At 47.2% G+C, this 20,090-nt stretch overlaps 1 long non-coding RNA gene across 1 annotated transcript; it reads left to right on the forward strand.

The window, feature by feature from the left end:
* Positions 1-5,709: 5,709 nt before the first annotated feature.
* LOC119373754 (uncharacterized) lies at positions 5,710-19,690 on the forward strand. The gene is made up of 3 exons (XR_005179968.2): positions 5,710-5,819; positions 17,794-17,971; positions 19,455-19,690. It is a non-coding gene; the product is annotated as an uncharacterized LOC119373754 (long non-coding RNA).
* The last annotated feature ends 400 nt before the right edge of the window (positions 19,691-20,090 follow it).

Genomic DNA, 20,090 nt, shown 5'->3' on the forward strand with positions numbered 1-20,090 from the left:
ATAGCGAAGCCGCTGCCAGCGCCCCATGAGCGTGGCACGTAAGTCATGCTGTACATGAGATGCGTGTCATGATTTTCATGTTAACTCGTGTTATTTATGTTCGTTACACAGTCACGTCACAAGATACCAATTTTGGTGTATATAAATCTAGCGAAACCGCCGCCAGCGCCCCATGAGCGTGGCACGTAAGTCATGCTGTACATGACATGCGTGTCATGATTTTCATGTTAACTCGTGTTATTTATGTTCGTTACACAGTCACGTCACAAGATACCAATTTTGGTGTATATAAATCTAGCGAAACCGCCGCCAGCGCCCCATGAGCGTGGCACGTAAGTCATGCTGTACATGACATGCGTGTCATGATTGTCATGTTAACTCGTGTTTTTATGTTCGTCACACAGTCACGTCGCGCAATACAAATTTCAGGGTAGATCAAGCTAGCGAAACTGCCGCCAGCTCTCCATGAGCGTGGCACGTAAGTCATGCTGTACATGACATCCGTGTCATGATTTTCATGATAACTCGTGTTATTTATGTTCATTACACAGTCACGTCACAAGATACCAATTTTGGTGTATATCAAGCTAGCGAACCTGCCGCCAGCGCTCCATGAGCGTGGCACGTAAGTCATGCTGTACATGACATGCGTGTCATGATTTTCATGTTCACTCGAGTTTTTATGTTCGTCATACAGTCACGTCGAGCAATACCAATTTCGGGGTAGATCAAGCTAGGGAATCTGCCGCCAGCGCCCCATGAGCGTGCCACGTAAGTCATGATGTACATGACATGCGTGTCATGATTTTCATGTTATCTCGTGTTATTTATGTTCGTTACACGGTCACGTCGCAAGATACCAATTTTAGTGTATATAAAGCTAGCGAAACGGCCGCCAGCGCACCATGAGCGTGGCACGTAAGTCATGCTGTGCATGACATGCGTGTCATGATTTTCATGTTAACTCGTGTTATTTATGTTCGTCACACAGTCACGTCACATGATACCAATTTTGGTGTATATCAAACTAGCGAAACGGCCGCCAGCGCACCATGAGCGTAGCATGTAAATCATGCTGTACATGACATGCGTGTCATGATTTTCATGTTATGACTTGTCATTTGTGTTCGTCATACAGTCATGTTACGCCATACCAATTTTGGTGCACATTCGATGAACCAAGCGACCAGGAGAGAACAAAGTCGTAGGCGGCTAGATAGATAGATAGATAGATAGATAGATAGATAGATAGATAGATAGATAGATAGATAGATAGATAGATAGATAGATAGATAGATAGATAGATAGATACGCTCAAACTCGCAGAAGTTCGCTAAGAAATGCTTCGCATTTAAAATCGGCAGATCCAAGGCGTTGTGGTGGTCTGTTTCATGCGAAGTAGTCAGCGAGTACTTCTATGTTGCATCTTATGGCTTTGGATCGACGGGTTTCTGTAAGTGAAGTTGCTGTGTGCACATCGCGGGCTTACCAGGCACGTCGACAACTCTGGCGTTTAATGAGTAACTTATGGTGCGACGTAACGTCAGCCCTAACGTTAGAGTACATACGTCAGTATTATAGAAACCAAGTGCACTTTATGTTGCAGTCATGTGAATATCACACGTAACTTTCGTTAATGTATTCCACCGGGGTCGCGCAATGCTTCAATATAGCTTGCGGAGTCATAGGAATACAAATGTAATGTTTATCAGACTGCTATAAAAGCGGAGCCAACAGTGGAACCACCGATGTTAATCTGATATGACGCCTGTATCGTACCGTACATATGGAGCGTTTATTGCTTTCTTGTAGAATTAGATAGCCAGCACCACAAACACAATTGACGTTGCAACGACATTACGCCTGCATAGGCTGTTTTTCCAAACCAGTTTATAGACCTGGCGTGGCTCTGTGGTAGAATACCCGATTGCCACGCAGAATGCTTGGGTTCGATTCCTGCTGGTATCCTAATTCTTATTCTTTCCATTCGTCGGGTCAACGCTGCCAATGTCCGTTTCTCTTAACGCTCTCGCATTTAAATTACCAAAGTCTGTTCTCGCCGTTCCTGGATAGATATAAACTGTCACTCACCTGTGGCGCATACCCGTACACCACGGCCCGTGGTAAATGGGCATGTGCCACACGTTTTGTGGAGGAAAGGGTTCGACGATGTACGCGACAGGATTTTCACGTTATTCATGTCATGACCCGACAGTCATATTCGTCAAATCCTCTTACCCTCCCATGCCAAATTTGGTCTACACCAAGTTAAAGAGGCGATCATGAGAGCACCAAGACGTAGGCGGCTAGATAGATAGATAGATAGAAACGCTCAAAGTGCGAAAGGTTCGCTAAGAAGTGCTTCACAATTATAATGGTCAAAGTACCTTTGGTTGGCTTAGAAATGCTGACAGCGCAGTGTATAAAGAGCATTCATGTTACGCAACTAATGCAACCCCAACAAATTGTTTCGGGAGGGAAAGATTGTACCTTGAGCGAGGAGGACAAAAAAATTCGGCATATCCCACATACCGTGGGAATCGATGTTATGCGAAGCATGCGCAGGAAGGTGGCTGTGTTGCAATTTTTCACATTGAGCAAAACGTTACGGAATGATGCTAGAGAAATGTGCAAATGGTATACGCACACATATATTTTGAAGAATCACACATGTATTATATAATCAGCTGTTTACAGTTGCTTAACGATGCCAACAGCAACATAGGTGTTACCAACAGCAAACGCAGTAAGCTGACATGTAATGCTTATATTCTTGAATACTGGATATCAGGAATTCAAACAGGACAATGAGGGAACACAGATGCAAAGGACAGGCGCTACTCGCAACTAAGCTTTACACGGAAAAGTTTCACTAGATATATACACAGCCGAGTGGCACGCGCAGGCGCACTGCAGGTACGTTAAAACCACAGTTGCAGTTATTAGAGTTACGTTGCAGTTGTTATGCTTATACTTATTCGGTATGACGGATAACGAACGCACGTTTCAGGAACCCGTGTGCATATGTGGAAGGGGTTCGTGGCAGTTCTTTTACAAGGTCATCATCACTGTGATCAGTGAGCAGCAGCAGCTGGACAGGACTTGTTATCGGATCCGTTCGTGATCGCAGCTATGAACGGTCTAAGTATAGTGAAGTGCGTGGTATAGTAGAGCTTGTGGAAACCGCGGATGGCTTTTACGAAGAATTGATCTATGATGCCTTCTGTTCTGGATGAAGCACCGAGGTCTTGTGATGCCCTGTCCGCATCCAAGCCGTCTTTCATGCCGTCTATGAACCAGGCGTTGTTGTGTTTTGATAAACCAATGCTGAAGTCACCGGTAATCATGAGGAACATGGTCCCCTCGGCCGAGGTATTGTAAGAAGCAGTGACCCCGGTTTTTTGCGTAATCCACGTGGTCGACGTTCTGGATCACGTAGACAAGTGGATGGTAGCCCAGCGTCATCCAGTGGTGCTCTGTCTTCAGCTCCCTAACTTTCCTTGCGTCGGCCGCTGTGGTGTAATAGTTACGGTGCTCGGCTGCTGACCCGAAGGTCGCGGGTTCGATCCCGGCCGCTGCGGTCGCATTTCGATGGAGGCGAAGTGCTAGAGGCTCGTGTAGGTTAATGAATACCGTGGTTTTGGGATGTAATAATCGTGGTTTGGGATGTAAAACCTCAATAATTAATATTATTATCATTTTCCTTCCGTGTCAATGTGTATGTTCGCGGTAACGACGTTGATTGAGGCTCTGTTATCGCCTATGGCACATACCTGCATAACATGAACTCTGGTATGTGGGTATGTGCCACTCGTGACTGAGAGAAAGCGTTTCATGACGTACGCGACAGGTATTTTGCGTTATTCATGTCATGACGAGTGAATCGTGTTCGTCATACACTCATCCTATGCTGTGCAAATTTTTGTACATTACAAGTTATGGAGACGACCGGGAGAGCGCCCATACGTAGGCGGCTAGATAGATAGATAGATAGATAGATAGATAGATAGATAGATAGATAAAGAGATAGATAGATACGTAGATAGAAACGCCCAAAGTGTCTGAGGTTCGCTAAGAAATTCTTCGCATTAAAAAAAATTGCGGGCAGTTTGCACTAAGTCCCGCAAAGCTTCGCACAGCGAAGCGCGGACGTGTCGTCGCTCGTACTCCCCGTCGACCGACACGTCTAGCTTCGAGATGCGGGGCCTCCTCCTCGGGAGTACGAAGCCAGGCTATGCACTATAGAACGTTGGTTGCGCGCGATGTCTCCGGCGGTGGGTGTGGCTTAGCTACTGCGCATGCGCGGCTTGGCCAGGTGGTACGGTATCTGGTCGCTACACGACGCGATGTTTGCTTCCTCTTTCTTTTTATATTTCTTCTCTCTACTTCTTTCTCCCTCTTTCGTTGATCTCTCTGTCTCTTTTTTTGTATTTCTCTAATTTTCTCTTTCTCATCCTTTCTGTGCTACGCTTTACTCTCTCCCCTCCTCCTCACGCTCCCTTCTCTTCCCCACCCCCTTGCTACAATATAACATACAAGGCTATGCTATTCTCTGCTAGCGTGCCTGGATAGCCGAGTGGTTAGGACGCTCGCCTTCGGATCGATGGTACGTTGGGTCGAAGCCCACCTCGCGAAGAACCTTTTTTTTCGGCAAAAATTTTTCTTCTCTTTCTTTCCGTCTCTCTGTTTGTTCGTTTGTTTCTTTCTTTCTTTCCTTCTTTCTCTGTATACTCGTTCTCAGGCAGCCGCACAGTGGCACATACCCGTTAAGATGATAGTTTTCTGCGATTGACTCACAAGGAATGGCTTGCTAAACATCTTCGCTGTTAAAAATTTGATATGCCAACAAATATTCCATGCGAATGGGACATGGTTCGTCGGAGTTTCACGAACCGACATTTTTGTGCATACGTGGTTACTGCTACGTTGTATAAATTCATGATAAGAAATTTGATAATATATCGAAGGAATTTAGTATACAAATGGAGTGTATCGTACCAGCTACAATAATCACCACAGTATCTTTTATTTGATTTAAAACGCATGAAAGCGTATGACGTTTTGCTAATTTGCTCAGTATTTGTTAGCGAATTGTGGATCTTACGTACGCAACGAGCTTCCTGTCCGCCTACAAGCAAGTGTAGATCTCGAGTGGCCAATATTGCGCTGGTTAACACGAGTGATTGTCAAAGCCTATGTACAGCGGCTACGAAGAATGTACGCTGACGTTTTCGCCTATGAAAAGCGGCATACGTTACCATCTGTATAGTGATAGATTACACGAGTAATACTTGCATGTGCAACGAACATTCTAAAACAGTCCCCCCTGCTGCGAAAGGAACATGGAGAATATTCCATACTTAATTTTACAGCTTCCACGAACTTCAAAGCGAGTCTCCTATGATCGATCATGGGGCAACGAAGCGTCATCAAAATGATCACGAGCGTTGTGTCAAGATGAATTTATGATGACTTTTAATACGCACCCGAAGGCAAGATCACTTTGCTTTATAATTAGCATGTCCTGTGCGTACAACATTATAAATCGTGTGACTGTGACGTCTGCGTTGAGGACAAAAAAAAAAAAAATCTCACGAGAGGCGCTGTTTCAGGGCTCTCAATGCAGTAGAATCTAGTCGAAACAATTTTGAAATATGAGCTACTTCGTGCCAACGTTTACCGCATTGTTGCTAGCCATTTTTACGTGCGAAGCTATAGCGAACAGAGGTGTTGACGAGCTGCTTAGTCTTAACAATTCGCGAAGTAGTTTGAAGGATAGGGTAATAGTTAGCGAGCGAATTAACCAACGCGGAAGGCAGGTAAGATCACTACCCATGTTCCTTACATCACTTCCACTGGCACGATATCGCCGTATTTACGCGAATATTTCTTGCGGCTATTATGCTTCGCGCTGGGATTCGATTGCCGAGAGTTGCTGTTATCACGCTGATGCAAATCGGCAGCGAATTTCTTTAAGCGTTGAGATATCTATAAAGTGTTAATCACTTAATGACAGAGGCATTGTAGCGGAAATGTATTACGCTGTTATGAGAAAGAATGCCCAGAATGTTCCGTAAGAAGCCTGAGTTTGGAAATCGTTGGCGAGCACTAACCAAAGGTAGGGAATGATTAGTTAACGATAGTTAGAGCTGGTATTGCGTGAGCAGGTAAGGTAGGTAAAATAACATGTGAGCTTTAAAAAAAAGGATGTTCATGTTCTATTACGCATTATGTCTTGAGTATCGTCTTCTAGTACACTACTATGCAAGCTTTCTTCCCAGTTTTAACAGCAAAGCTGTTTAGTAAATCGTTCCTTGTGAGTCGATCGCAGAAAACCGTCATCCTCTTAACCGGTATATACCACTGTGCGGCTACCTGAGAACAAGTACAGAGAGAGACGAGGGGAATGAAAGGAGACGGAAAGAGAGATATAAAGAAAGAGAAATAGAAAAACTCTTGCTGAAAAAAATATATATTTCACGAGGCAGGATTCGAACCCGCGTATTCCCAATCCTGAATATCCTAACCACTCGGCTATCCAGGCACGCTAGCAGAACTTAGCGTAGCCTTGTATAGCATGTGTAGCATGGGGGTGGTAAAGGGAAGTGAGCGTGATGAGGAGAGATGTGATGGTGAGGAAGAGAGAATGGAGGAAGGGAGAAAGTAGAGCGTAGCCCAGAAAGAATGAAACAGAGAGAAATAGAGAGAAAGAAATGCAGAAAGAAAACTAAAGAAAGACAGAGAGAACATCAACGAAAGAGGGAGAAAGAAGTAGAGAGAGCAAAAGAGATAGAAAGAAAGGGGAAACAAGCATCGCGCCGTCTAGCGACCAGATACCGAACCACTTGGCCCAGCTGCGCATCACCGATCTCACCGATCTTCTCAGAGAATATGAAATAACCGTTTCATTATCTCGCTCTCAGACATTCGGGCGCGGTTAGCGCAAGGCAGTAGTACATGTTTAATGGGTCGGTAACGTAAAACATAGAAAGAAAGAAGCGCTTGTGGCAGTATTGTACTCAAACTGAATATGCTCCCACCGTGGCACCAGGGGCGAAGAGGTTTTCGTGCTGTCTCAACGCGAACCAACGTTTACGCGAACTAAGCGGTGAGGGCGCAGGGCCGCCTACTAATGTCTGTCGAGATTGCGCGCGCGTCCGCGCTCTTTTGATTAAAGTTCGCAGTTACCCCACCGGCGCCCTTTCATACTTCTTCGCCCGACGAAAGACGGGTAAGGCATTTCTTCTATGAGCCGGATGGACGCCCTTCTCCGCACGGCACGAAAGGCTGCTCTGGGACTGCCCAATCACGCGTCCACGCAGCTCCTTCTACGACTTGGGGTACACAACACCACACGTGAACTAATTGAAGTACATTTTAACAGCCAAATTGAACGTCTGCAGCGGACAAGACAGGGTTGTCTCATTCTCTCTCGGTTGGGATACAGCGTGCCAAACAAACCGCAACAAGAGCCCAAACATCTTTCACTTGATATCAGGAGGAAAATTCAAGTAGCCCCCATACCCCGCAATATGCACCCTGATCGACATAAAGGCCGGAGACGAGCAAGAGTAAAAGCTCTAATGCGAATCGTAGGTGACGGCACATCTAACGCACCAGTCCTTTACACTGATGTGGCCCGATATCCACTAAACGGGCCATGTGTCTGGTCGTAGTGGACAACACCGATTCTGTAACGGTATCGGCTACGCTTAAAACCCTGGACAGCGGCACGGCAGAGGAGGCTGCTATCGCCCTGGCTATTATACACGCTTCACAATTACCAGCACCGGACGAACCAATTACCGTGGTTACCGATTCACAAACTGCCTGTCGGAACATAGCGAAAGGAATGGTCACACCCTACACACACCGTATTCTGACATCAATACACCCCACTTTGTTACACAGGGTGCGTATCGTCTGGACACCTGGACACGCCTCTCTCCATGGCAATGAACGCGCTAATGCGGTAGCTCGAGAGCTCACAAACCGGGCGCCATCGGAAGAGCTGTCCAACCCAGACGATGCACCAACAGCACCACTCAACTACACTGAAACGCTACAACACTACCGACAAAGCCGCATGTACTTCCCACCACCACACAAATCACTCAACCGAGAAGACGCTGTTGCCTGGCGGCAGCTTCAGACTAATTCATTCCCCGGCCTTTACATCCTTCATCTCTTCCACCCCACACAATATCCCTCATACTGCCCCTATTGTGGAGCGAAGCCCACGGTGTATCACTGCACCTGGGAATGTCCACAACCACCGGGCTACCGCCCTCTTCCTTCACCCTCACAATCCTCTTGGGAGACTGCGCTGACCAGCTCAGAGCCGCAGGAGCAGCGTCGGCTGATCCAGCGGGCACGTTGTGTGGCGCGAGCCAATGGGGCCCTGAACTAAGGGCTCCACCCGACGAGGATAATCCTTGAGGCCTTCACAAATAAAAGTTTTCTCTCTCTCTCAGTAGCTATCGACGCCAGGCCTCGCCCGCTGGGCGATGTTATCATTTGCGCCGGCTTGTTCCACGCCTGCTTCATCCACATTCGCAGGCAGCGCTCGCTCGCTTTTATTCACACCAGTGGCGTATAGCCAGGCAATGGGACACCGGAGCCGTGCCCCCCCTCCCCCTCCCCTCCCATTATTTTTTTTTTCGCCATGGCATACAGAACACAAAACGACAGCAAACCACACCTGCCTGCCCGGCCCCCACTTCAAATCAAGGAGGTGCCCTCCACACCCACGAAAAAAAAAGTCTGCCTACGCCCCTGACACACGTGGAACACAAGAGGCGCGGATCGATGTTATGGATTTGGACTTTGTACGGAACATTACGGCGACGGCGAAAACCCGCTGAGAGTGTCCACGTAATTGCTATCGCAATAAAAGCTTGATATGGAGGCTATAATGTTTGAAGCCCGCGTGCTTATATTTAGGCGCACGTTAAAAAACACCAGGTGGCCGAATTTTCCGGAGCCCTCCACTACGGCAGTCTCTCATAATCATATCATGGTATTGGGACTGTAAACCCCAACAACTATTATGAATAAAAGCTTGATACTAATAAAGTCAATCCTCAACGTTCGTCGCTCTGTAGATCTTAGTCGTGGGTGGTAACAGTACGCTAAGATGTCCTACCCGACGAAGCAATTGTGGATGTGGTTGCACTGGGCTGCCCTTCTTGCGATACGACCGAGTGCACTTGGTGTAGGTGGAGATCCGAATGGAGCTCCAGAGGAACGTTTTAGCTGAAGCTTGTGAGGAAGAGGACCGAAACAACAGAGTACACTCTCCACCAGTAATAAGAGAGCGGTTGTTGCTGTTCTTTTCCTCCGAGCATGGCTGATACCCAACGCAAGGGATTGGCCGAGTCGGGGGTGTATTTTTCGAATATTTTCTTTAGTGTGTCATTCGTAGAAGCTATAATTAGCTAATACAATGATTTCATGTAGCAACTATTGGTAACGAAATATTTAAAGCAGGCAGAATTTAGCTAGATATTCTTGTAGACTGTCTAATGAATTCCTCAATGGCGAAGAAAACATCCCTTTGGCTGTATCCCAGAGTGCTTGCTCCAAAAGAAAGTATATAACCGGTTCTGATACTTCCAGGCCTAGCTTTCGAAGAGGTGGTACTATGATTCATTTCCTCAGTGTCTCGAACCGGCGACAGGATAGAAAGAATTGGCCAATGCTTTCCTCCTGATTGCAGAAGAGGTACAGCGAGGAGGTCGCTAAACACCCTCTATATAAGTAAAAATTGAGGGAGGTAACGCGGCAACGAAATTTCGTTATAACGACTTCCATTATTCTTGACGTGGATAGATCGCTGCGCCAGGAAGATAAGAAGTGCTTATACTCTGGAGAAGCAGTCAACACTGGGTCTGAGAAACTTTTTCTGAATGTTAGTGAACGAAATTTTGCCATCGTGATGTAAGCTGTTAGAAAACACGAATAATCGGCGCCAAAAGCCGATTATTCGGCTTTTGGCGCCGAATTATTTCAGCGGTGGATTTCGCCGAACTATTTCAGCAGTGGATTCTTTGCCCTCGTGCGTGATGGAGAGAGCGATCGCTACTTCCTCAGCCTCGAGGATGTTGTTGCTTTTGATCGAAGCGCTGTTGACTTCCCTAAGCTGGTGATGAACAACGCTCACTACCGCCCCGGAGTGTTCTCTGTATGTGGTTGGGTCAACGTACAGTACATCTGTTCTCCCTGTGAAATTTCTTTCGTGTGCTTCTGATCTTGCCTTTCTTCTGGCCTTATGTATTTTCGGATGCATGTTTCTAGGTATTGGGCTGACCTCAATGATCTGGCGAATGTCCTTCGGTATACTCTCCGTATTGTTAAGTTCTCGGCAAGCATTCCTCATGCCCAGTATCTGCAGCGTGTACCTGCCCGTTGGAGTCAGCATGAGTCTCATTTTCGGCGCAAGCAGGTGCGCCTCGATGTGTTCTTGAACTGTGTTGTTTATGCCCAGTTTAAGGAATATCTCCGTCGAGGTGTTGACTGGTAGTGCGAGGGCGCATTTGTAGGCTTTCCTAAGGATTGCCTCTAATTGTTCCTTTTCCTGTTTGAGCGGTGTTTGGTAGGGTGCACTATATACAATCCTACTGACCACGAGAGCCTATACTAGCCTACACGTGTCCTCATCCTTCATACCTCGTCGTCTGTTGGAGATTCTGGCGATCATCCTCGTAATCTGCGCTGTGGTGTTTGAGAGCTGTCTGATGGTGTGGTCTATACGACAGTTACTTTGCATCCACATGCCTAGGATCCTAATTTGGGGTACTTCCGGAATCTTCTTCTCCCCTAGGTAGATGTCTATGGAGTTTTGCAGATTGGATCCTCTTCTGTAGACTCTGAGAACCTCGGATTTCTACGGGCATTGTCGCATTGTCGGATGTCCGCATTGTCGCATGTAGTCGTGGACCGTATCTGCGGCGCGTTGCAGAAGGTCTTGTTTTTGTCCCATGGATCCCCTTGTTACCCAGATTGTCACATCGTCTGCGTAGATGGCATGTTTGAGTCCTTCAATTTTTTGGTGGTTCCGTGCTAAGCCGATCATCATCATCATAATCATTAGCCTGTCTACGCCCACTGCAGGGCAAAGGCTTCTCCCATGTTCCGCCAATCAACCCGGTTCTGTGCTTTCTGCTGCCACGTTATACCTACAAACTTCTTAATCTCATCTACCTACCTTATTTTCTGTCTCCCCCTCACGCGTTTGCCATCTATTGGAATCCAATCAGTTACCCTTAATGACCACCGGTTATCCTGCCGACGCGCTACGTGCCCGGCCCATATCCATTTGTTCTTGATTTCAACTATGATATCCTTAACCCCCGTATGTTCCCTGACCCGCTCTGCTCTCTTCCTGTCTCTTAAGGTTACACCTATGATTTTCCTTTCCATCGCTCGCTGCGTCGTCCTCAATTTAAGTTGAACCCTCTTTGTAAGTCTCCAGGTTTCTGCTCCGTAGGTAAGTACCGGTAAGATGCAGCTGTTATATACCTTCCTCTTGAGGGATAGTGGTAGGCTACCATTCATGATTTTGATAATGCTTGCCGAATGAGCCCCATCCCATCTTTATTCTTCTAGTTATTTCACTCTCATGGTTCGGCTCCGCGGTTACTACCTGTCCTAAGTAGACGTACTCTTTTACAACTTCCAGTGTCTCGCCACATATCGCAAAGCGCTGTTCTCTGCCAAGATTGTTCCACATTACTTTAGTTTTATGCATATTAATTTTGAGACCTGCTCTTCTACTTTCCGTATCCAGCTCAGTAATCATGAGCTGCAATTCGTCTCCCGCGTTACTCATCAATGCATTGTCATCAGCGAATCGCAGGTTACTAAGGTACTCTCCATTAACTCTTATCCCTAATTCTTCCCAATCTAGGGCCCTGAAAACCTCCTGTAAACACGCGGTGAATAGCATTGGAGAGATCGTGCCTCCCTGCCGTACGCCCTTCTTTATTGGGATTCTGTCGCTTTCTTTATGGAGGACAATAGTGGCTGTGGATCCGCTGTAGATTTCTTCGATTATGTTTATATAGGCTTCATCGATGCCCCGATTCCGCAGTGCATGCATGACTGCTAATGTCTCCACCGAATCAAATGCCTTCTCGTAATCTATGAAGGCTATGTATAAAGGTTGGTTGTATTCCGCGCATTTCTCTATCACCTGATTGATAGTATGAATATGGTCTATTGTTGAGAAGCCTGTACGAAATCCTTCCTGATCCTTTGGTTGATTGAACTCTAATGTCGTATTAATTCTTGTTGCAATTACTTTTGTAAATAGCTTGTAGACAACGGACAGTAAGCTGATGGGCCTGTAACTTTTCAGATCCTTGACGTTCTCTTTCTTAGGGATCAAGATGATGTTGGCATTCTTCCGAGATTCTGGTATCCTCCCCGTCGACAGACACTTCGTATACAGGGTGGCCAGTTTTTCTAACATAATCTCTCCACCGTCTTTCAACAGGTCTGATGTTACCTGATCCTCGCCAGCGGCTTTGCCTCTTTGCATTCCCTTTAGGGCTTTCTTTACTTCTCCTGTCAATACTGGTGGGATGTCTGATTCCTCTGGGCTATTACTGCTTCTTACGTTATCACCCTGACTGTCTTGGCTGCTGTACAGATCTCTGTAGAACTCTTCCGCTACCTCAACTATTCTATCCATATTTGTTGTGACCTAGCCTTCCATGTCCCTTAATGCATACATCTGATTTTTGCCTATGCACAGTTTTGTCTTCATAGCTTTGAGGCTTGTTCCGTTCTTTAGGGCATGCTCAATTCTCTCCATATTATACTTTCTTATGTCGGCTACTTGCGCCTATTGATTAACTTCGAAAGCTCCGCCAGCTCTATTTTGTCTGTTGCATTTGAGGCTTTCATGGCTTGACGTTTCTTAAGCCGATCATAACGACGTTAAAAAGCATAGGGGATATCACAGAGCCTTGTGGTGTTCCCTTTTCGGGCGTGTTGAACGTGTCAGTGCGGATGCCTCCTAGACCAATGGTGGCGGTTCTGTTACTGAGGAAAGCTTTGACGTAGTTGTGTATTCTCTGTCCGCAGCTTAATTTGCTGAGCCCCTCTAGCACAGCCTTGTGACTGACATTGTCAAAGGTTGCCTTAAGATCAAGCGCGAGCAATATACTTTCGCCGTACTTTGGGACGTCAGTAAGCACCTCCTCCTTGATTTGCAGGAGGACGTCTTGTGTTGAGAGGCCTTTTCAGAATCCAAGCATGGTGTGCGGCATGAGTTTGTTATCCTCCAGGTGGGTCTCCAACCTCTGAAGCACTATTCTCTCGTACACTTTTCCCGAGCATGAGGTCAGTGAAATGGGTCTCAGGTTTTCCATGCTGGGAGTCTTTCCTGATTTTGGAATCATCACTATTGGTACCCTGTTCCCAGTGTTCGTTGACGAATTCTGTAAACCTTTTGACAGAGCTTTCGTCCAGGTTCCTTATCATGGCGTTGGTGATGCCATCTTTGCCTGGCGTGGTGTTCTTTGTCGCCGACATCATAGCGTGTCTGACTTCTTCTGTGGTAATGGGTTCGCCTAGAGCGGAATTCGCTTCGCCAGTGTATGCCAAGCTGCGGTCGGTATCCGCTGCATCGCCAATATAGCGCAGCTTGAGGTTTTCTAGCATTTCCCGGTCTGTGCCCTGAAATTGTGCGCGATCCTTTCAGTCGTCTTACGGGTTTCGGTCTTAGTCTTGGTTGGGTCTATCAGAGCCCTTAGAAAGGCCCATGTCTTTCTAACCTAGTGTACCCTGTAGCTCGTTGCATTTTTGGTCCCAGTTGTGCCTTGAGAGCTCCGTCGCATACTCTTCGGCTTTCTTGGTGACCGCGGCGATCTTAAGTCGGAGTTTCCTGTTGTGTTTCTGCCGTTTCCATCTTCTTAATAGGCCCCGGCGGGCATCCCAGAATCGTAGAAGATGCTTATCCACCTCGGGTGTGTTTGTGGTGAGCGCAACCTCTCGGGTTAGTCTTTGCCAGTCCGCCTTGATTCCTGCGACCCAGCTCTTAATGTCCGCAATCTCTGTGTCTTCGGACTCCGCCCTAGTTTTTCTAAAGGCTTCCCAGTCTGTAAGTCTAGCCAGGCCATGTCTTTTATTGATCTGCGTTTCGATCTGGATGCGCAAAATGCAGTGGTCACTGCCAAGCGTTTCACCGTCGTTTTCCCATCGTGCCTCCCTGACCCCTTTAACAAACGTCAAGTCCACACTCAACCAACGCGAGTGGGGAATAGTATCAACCGAAATTCGTGCCCTTGCTAAAGAATCAGCCATCTCATAAACAACAAACCTTTCTGTCCTGGTACACAGATTAAACGAATATATTGAAGATGAGTGGGAACCAATACGTACCTTAAAGGGGCCCTGCAACACCTTTCTTTGTTATATTGGAATAGTCCCATTATTGACGTATGACTCTTCACGAGCCATATGCCGCAAAAATTTTTCGAATCCGTCAAGTCTAAGTGGTGTTACCAAATTATAGAGATCACGTTCCGCAGCTTTCTCTCTCAACTCAACGCAGCGAGCGCGCGGAAAGCTGCGCGCGGCGTGAGGGGAGGGAAGGAGGGCGGAGGTGCGAGGAGGCGACGTCAGCGCCGGAGGCATTTTTTTCATTTTTTTTTCTCTCTGGCGTCTCGGCGCAACCACGTGGTCTGTGCCGCCGCTTCCGGTCGGCTTGCGTCGTTCTCGTCGAGCGGAGTCGATCGCGCTGTGTATAGGCCTCCAACGCTCAAGTTTGCGCAGCGCCGTCCGCCGCCCCAGCGGAGAGAGGGGAAAACTCCGGTAGCTGGGACGGGTCGCTCTTGCTTGGTTTTCCCATCGCGCGCGCGGAGAACGTGCTCCCCGGGGCTTTTATCTCGCATTTTTCCCGCTATGGGTGCCGTTCCTTCGTCGTACTCGAAAGCAGGCACGCAGTCCTGCTGCATTGTGAACTGTCACAAAAGTTTAAAAATGTCGAAGAGCCGAAAACTTCCTGTCATGTTCTACCGTTTCCAATGCAAGCAGTCCGAGGAGCAGAGGCGTCAAGAGTGGATTATGGCAGTTCGCCGCGATGCTTTCGCGGTCTTGTCACCTTGAAGCAGTTTTTGTCGTACACAGTATTACGAACTATTAACGGGGAGAAACGCGATGATCGTGCTCATTTGAAAGGGAAGTGTGTTTGTGAACCGAAGTTACAACAAATAGACAGCCGCTGTACGTTTCGAGATTGCGCGCTGGCTTTCCGAGTCAACCATTTGTAATGTTACAGCAGCGGAGCATTTGGGCTTATTACACCACAGTTTAAATAACGTACCGTGAGTACTAAGTGTTTAATTCAGCTGATTGCGGTACATTTCCCGTCGCGGCTCCCTGTAAACAGAATTAAGCTGTATGTTTGCACTGAGCGTTTATATTGGCCTTGCATGCGACACGCCGTGATTGCTTAGAAGGCTGAAGTGTTGCGCTGCTAAAATCGTGGTCATGGGTTCGATTCACGCATACAGCAGCTGCATTTCGATGGGAGCAAAATGCACTAACACCGGCGTACTTAGATTTACGTACACGTTAAAGAAACCCAGGTGGCCGAAATTAATCCGAATTAATCCACCACGGCGTGCCTCGTATTAATGTCATGCGTTCGGCACGTAATAAAAAGCCTTGCATGCCGCTTTGGAAACGAGCTGAAAAAAGAACCAAGGTGGCAATTAAATTTTCGATGGCTTCGCGAATTCAGATGCGCTTATTATTGGGCACAAATCTCGGCATAATCATACACATGCGCGATCCCAGTGGGTATTGTATAGTATCAGGGGCGTAGCCAGAAATTTTTTCGGGGGGGGGGGGGGTCCAACCATACTTTATGTATGTTTTGTATGTGTGCGTGTACATATACGCAAGCAAAATTGAAAATTTTCGGGGAGGGTTTGACCGCCCCCCCCCTGGCTACGCCCCTGTATAATATGATGCTGACCAAGCGAACTGTCGAAACAACCAAAGCGACATTCGAATAAGCGAACACGGTGCGTGATGAGGCGTCGATATTATTCGAAATGAAACACGCCTCTGCAAGAAACATGCATCGTCGAAGTGGGCATGAAATATTTATTTATTTTTTGTTTGCGTATATCATTATGCTGTCAAAGGGAGCTCTAAAAAAATCCAAGGCGACATTAAACTTGCGATCCGATGTTGTTATCATTCGATGCAAACCTCGGCAAAAGTGAAACTCCCACGAAACTGAACACTGCGCATTGCGATGCAGCCAGTGACTCAACAGGGCAGATGTAAATTTATGCTCTTCACACTGAGCTCATAATAAATTTAAAGCCGCACGACAAACTTGGCATCTAAGCAATTGAAAAGTTATCAATAGAAAACGCACTCGAAAGCGTGCTGGTTGGTTGCTGACAGCTCCGAGTATACACGACTGCCGCAACGAATGTGCGTTTTACCGGTAACATAATTACAGAACTCGCGCAGTCACCTCCCTACTCATGTCAAAGAAATGTGCCCGTTCAGCATCTGCACGCACGTAGCGCTCGCACAAACAGCATCGCCCTTGACGACCTGCTCGGTCCCGAAAAGGTGGTCGATCAACCGTCCTCCTCTGGTAAGATTCCCACCGTTAAAACGTTTTTTACCATCTCGGGGTCTTTCTAAACCTTCAGAGCAAGCGACACGTGAAGCTGCACGTGCACGGCGAGCAGAGAACAGCGCGTGCAGGGTGCGTGAACGTGCGGAGACAGCGCAGTCAAAAGGCAGGCGCGGAGAGGGGAGCGACCGGTTTTCGCTAGAAAGGCGGCGAAACGCGTGCGCCGCAGCGCCCCCTGGCCGAGCTTGGGAGGCCTATCGCGCGTGCTTGAATACTGCGCGTCGGTTTGGTAATGTTGGGTGTGCACCTCGAACGCCGTAGTGTTTTCATCGCTCTGCCAACCATGGAAGCAAACGTGCGCGCTCGTTTGGAACGAATGACAGCTGAGATCGGTTTCGGCCCATACTCCGATACACCGCCTCGTAAGACGGCACTGGCAGACGACCCCGAAGCGCCGCCATTACCGCACGCCAGCATTGTTATCGGAGACACGCTGCGCCCGTGCCTCGGTCGGTCGTGAGAACGTGCCGACGATGCAGTTCTCAGCTGACGAGGCAACACTCGAACGGCTGCCACTCTCAACGGCAACCGGCGATGGTCAAAGGCACAGAAATATTCACGTTTTCGGCACTGCGCATGGCGAAGAAAGCGGAACCACGCAACTACGAGCAGACGAGCTGTCGGTGAGACCGGAAGTGCTAATATTAATGTTTGTTCGGTGTTTTTAACGCGATAACATAATATAAACATACATATTATCTACTTATTGAACTAAAAATTAACAACGAAAGTAAAAATGAGGATGCTATCGTGATTATAACGTCAGCCAATGGTGGAACGGCCGACAATCGCGTCATATTTTGCGGACTAATACATCATTTGTCGAGAGAAGAGGGAGCGATTTTCAGCTGACTTTGAGAATTTATTGTAAATTCCAGGCCGTGCGCATCGCTATAATATTTGGCTCGCGTGTTCTCGGGAGCCTCGACTACCGATCGGCAGCGCTTTTTGAGCATGCTCGAAAAGTGTTGCAGGGCCCCTTTAAAGAGCGGTTAGGCCGCAACTACATTTTCGTTCCAGAGAGAGTGGCGCCCACTGCAACGGGGCCAAGTTGGAACACGAAGTACACGCATAATGGACACAGCTAAAACTAAAGATTTTTTTTTTGCGTCTTCTAATTGCAGAATCGAAACCTTGGCCAATTTTGCGACAGAGACGAGCAATGCGGTATCTTCTTTTGTTGTGTATTTCGTCTACGGTCAGCGAGATGCCGGTGGCGGCCTAGCCGAGGCGAACGCTGCTCCGTATTGCCGACACCAAGGGGCTACCATATAGGGTATTGCCCTTGTATGGCGGGGGCAGGTAAGCCAAGAGTTTTATATAAGTACTAATTTGAACGTGTATTATAGCGCCCACAAGGTATCGCACGCATGCAAAGAAACTTTGCCATCGACTTCTTACAGACATATCTTACGGTTGCATCATAAGATACGTCTGTAAACGCAGTACCTTCCCTGCTTACAGCTGTACAATTACAAGCAAGTACGAGGTAGCTTAAGGTACACACGCTCGTGCGCGTGCTTGTTTCACGGTGAACACAGCACAAGCATGCAACAAGACAGCATGTTGGTTAGGATTCCCCGCAGCGCATAAAATAGTGCAAGAACGAACACGGACGAAAGCAAAAAAAAAAAAAAAAACACGACACGACACCTAACTGCGTTCTGAAAGGAACTGTCGGTGTATGGCTGGATGGGTATACGCTCTCCGTCCGACAGAAGACCCGAAGTCCAACCATAGTGCACAGCCGCCGTGGTGAGATAGTGCAATTTCGACGGCAGACATCGTTCCATTGTTATTTTCGTCGTTACAGTGGGTCTGGCGTTTCTGTATTTGCAGGAACATTAGAAGAACACTGGATTACGGGACGCCATTAGCAACATTCTGCTACAACTCGTCTAAACTCAATTATACACACGTTTTGCGGGTGTCCGGCGAACGTTCTTGACGAAAGGTGGGGGATTGGGGCTAAAAGACAACACGTTCACCATTATGCCGTTGCGGTAAATTTACAACAGCAGGAACGTATCATGCGCTTTGTTACGGTAGAGTTACCTGTTCGGTGGCCTCCGCGATTAGCTCCTGCAGCGCACTGTAGCGAGTCGCGGAGGCCACGGCTCTGTTCGTCTGGTTGATGCGAGCGTCACCATCTCGGCCGCTCGCAATTACGCCGCCCGCAACCTGATGTTCCCTAACGCCCAGAAGTTTGCGCACAAACCCTCCACTCTGGGATGTTTTCGTGGCACCGGAAATATAATTATATAAATGAGATCAATTGCATCGCATCACTATTTTTACCTCTGTGCCTCAGCTGCGTGTCTAATGCATGCAGTATATGCCACATTGTTCATACAACCTATTAGTGCCATAATTCGTAGTTATTACGATAACACGTAGTTACACTCGGTGTCGAAAGTTTAGAGACCACGAGGTCTGAAAAGAAAACTGTGAGTTCCCAGATATTTGTGGCTACATTCGGTCCAACTGTACAGTACATGTTGTTTGCATGCTTTATAAAAGAAAGGCCGAAAATCTGTATTCAAGGTTGCCTGCCGAAGCAGCGGGAATATTCAGCTCTTTCTTGTGCCTCGTGGTCTCTAAACATTCGATTCCGAGACTGTACGCACTCATAACTACGTGTAATGTCTGTTTGGTTCGGTACCATGTTATAGACTTCCATACATAATTATATCTTTCACAAGAAGCTAACCTCTGAATAATTCGCTCATGCCAAGGTCTTAATCCCTTCGTTGTAACGCGTGCTTCGTGTTTTTTCCTCTTGCAGAATACTGCCGTCACGGTAGATGTATGTAAGACAAGTTCATTGGCCTGTTTTCTGTGGACAAGCAAGGCAGGTGCATTAAGTACAAAGCGAATGATTATGCATTTAGTGAAAGAGAATATGGCTGCTGATTGGTGACAAATACGATGTAATATAATCTCGTGTACTGTTTTTAATCCTGGGTTTAATACGGCTGACTCCGGCGTACTCGCTGCTGGTGTCTGTATGGGAATGGGAAACTTCGGGATGAGCCGGGGTCCCAATAAAATGTCATAATAAAAACTCATAGGGTCGTAGTGAAATTTCACAGGGTGTTTTTGATGTACTCATGTCGTTAGGGACCCTTTAACGATTTTGTGGGGTCACTAAAGGTGTAAAAATACATGCACCTCGGAAAAGACTGCAATAAATTTCAAACTACAAGCTTATGCATTCCCCTAAAATACCGACTCAAAGGCGAAAGCCATATTTTTTTTCATCTTTTTTCTTCTCAGTCGATGTATCGATCCTTCCTAAAGCTTTCTGCACCTAACGTGGCTTTGCACTGCCTCCAAGATCGGAGGTATTGCAAGCCTTCTGCATCATCACCTGGTTTCGCACAGCCTCCGTGATCGCGGCGCCTTTCATCAAGCGACGATT

The sequence above is a fragment of the Rhipicephalus sanguineus genome, chromosome 11, assembly GCF_013339695.2.
Source record: "Rhipicephalus sanguineus isolate Rsan-2018 chromosome 11, BIME_Rsan_1.4, whole genome shotgun sequence".
NCBI classification, from domain to species: domain Eukaryota; kingdom Metazoa; phylum Arthropoda; class Arachnida; order Ixodida; family Ixodidae; genus Rhipicephalus; species Rhipicephalus sanguineus.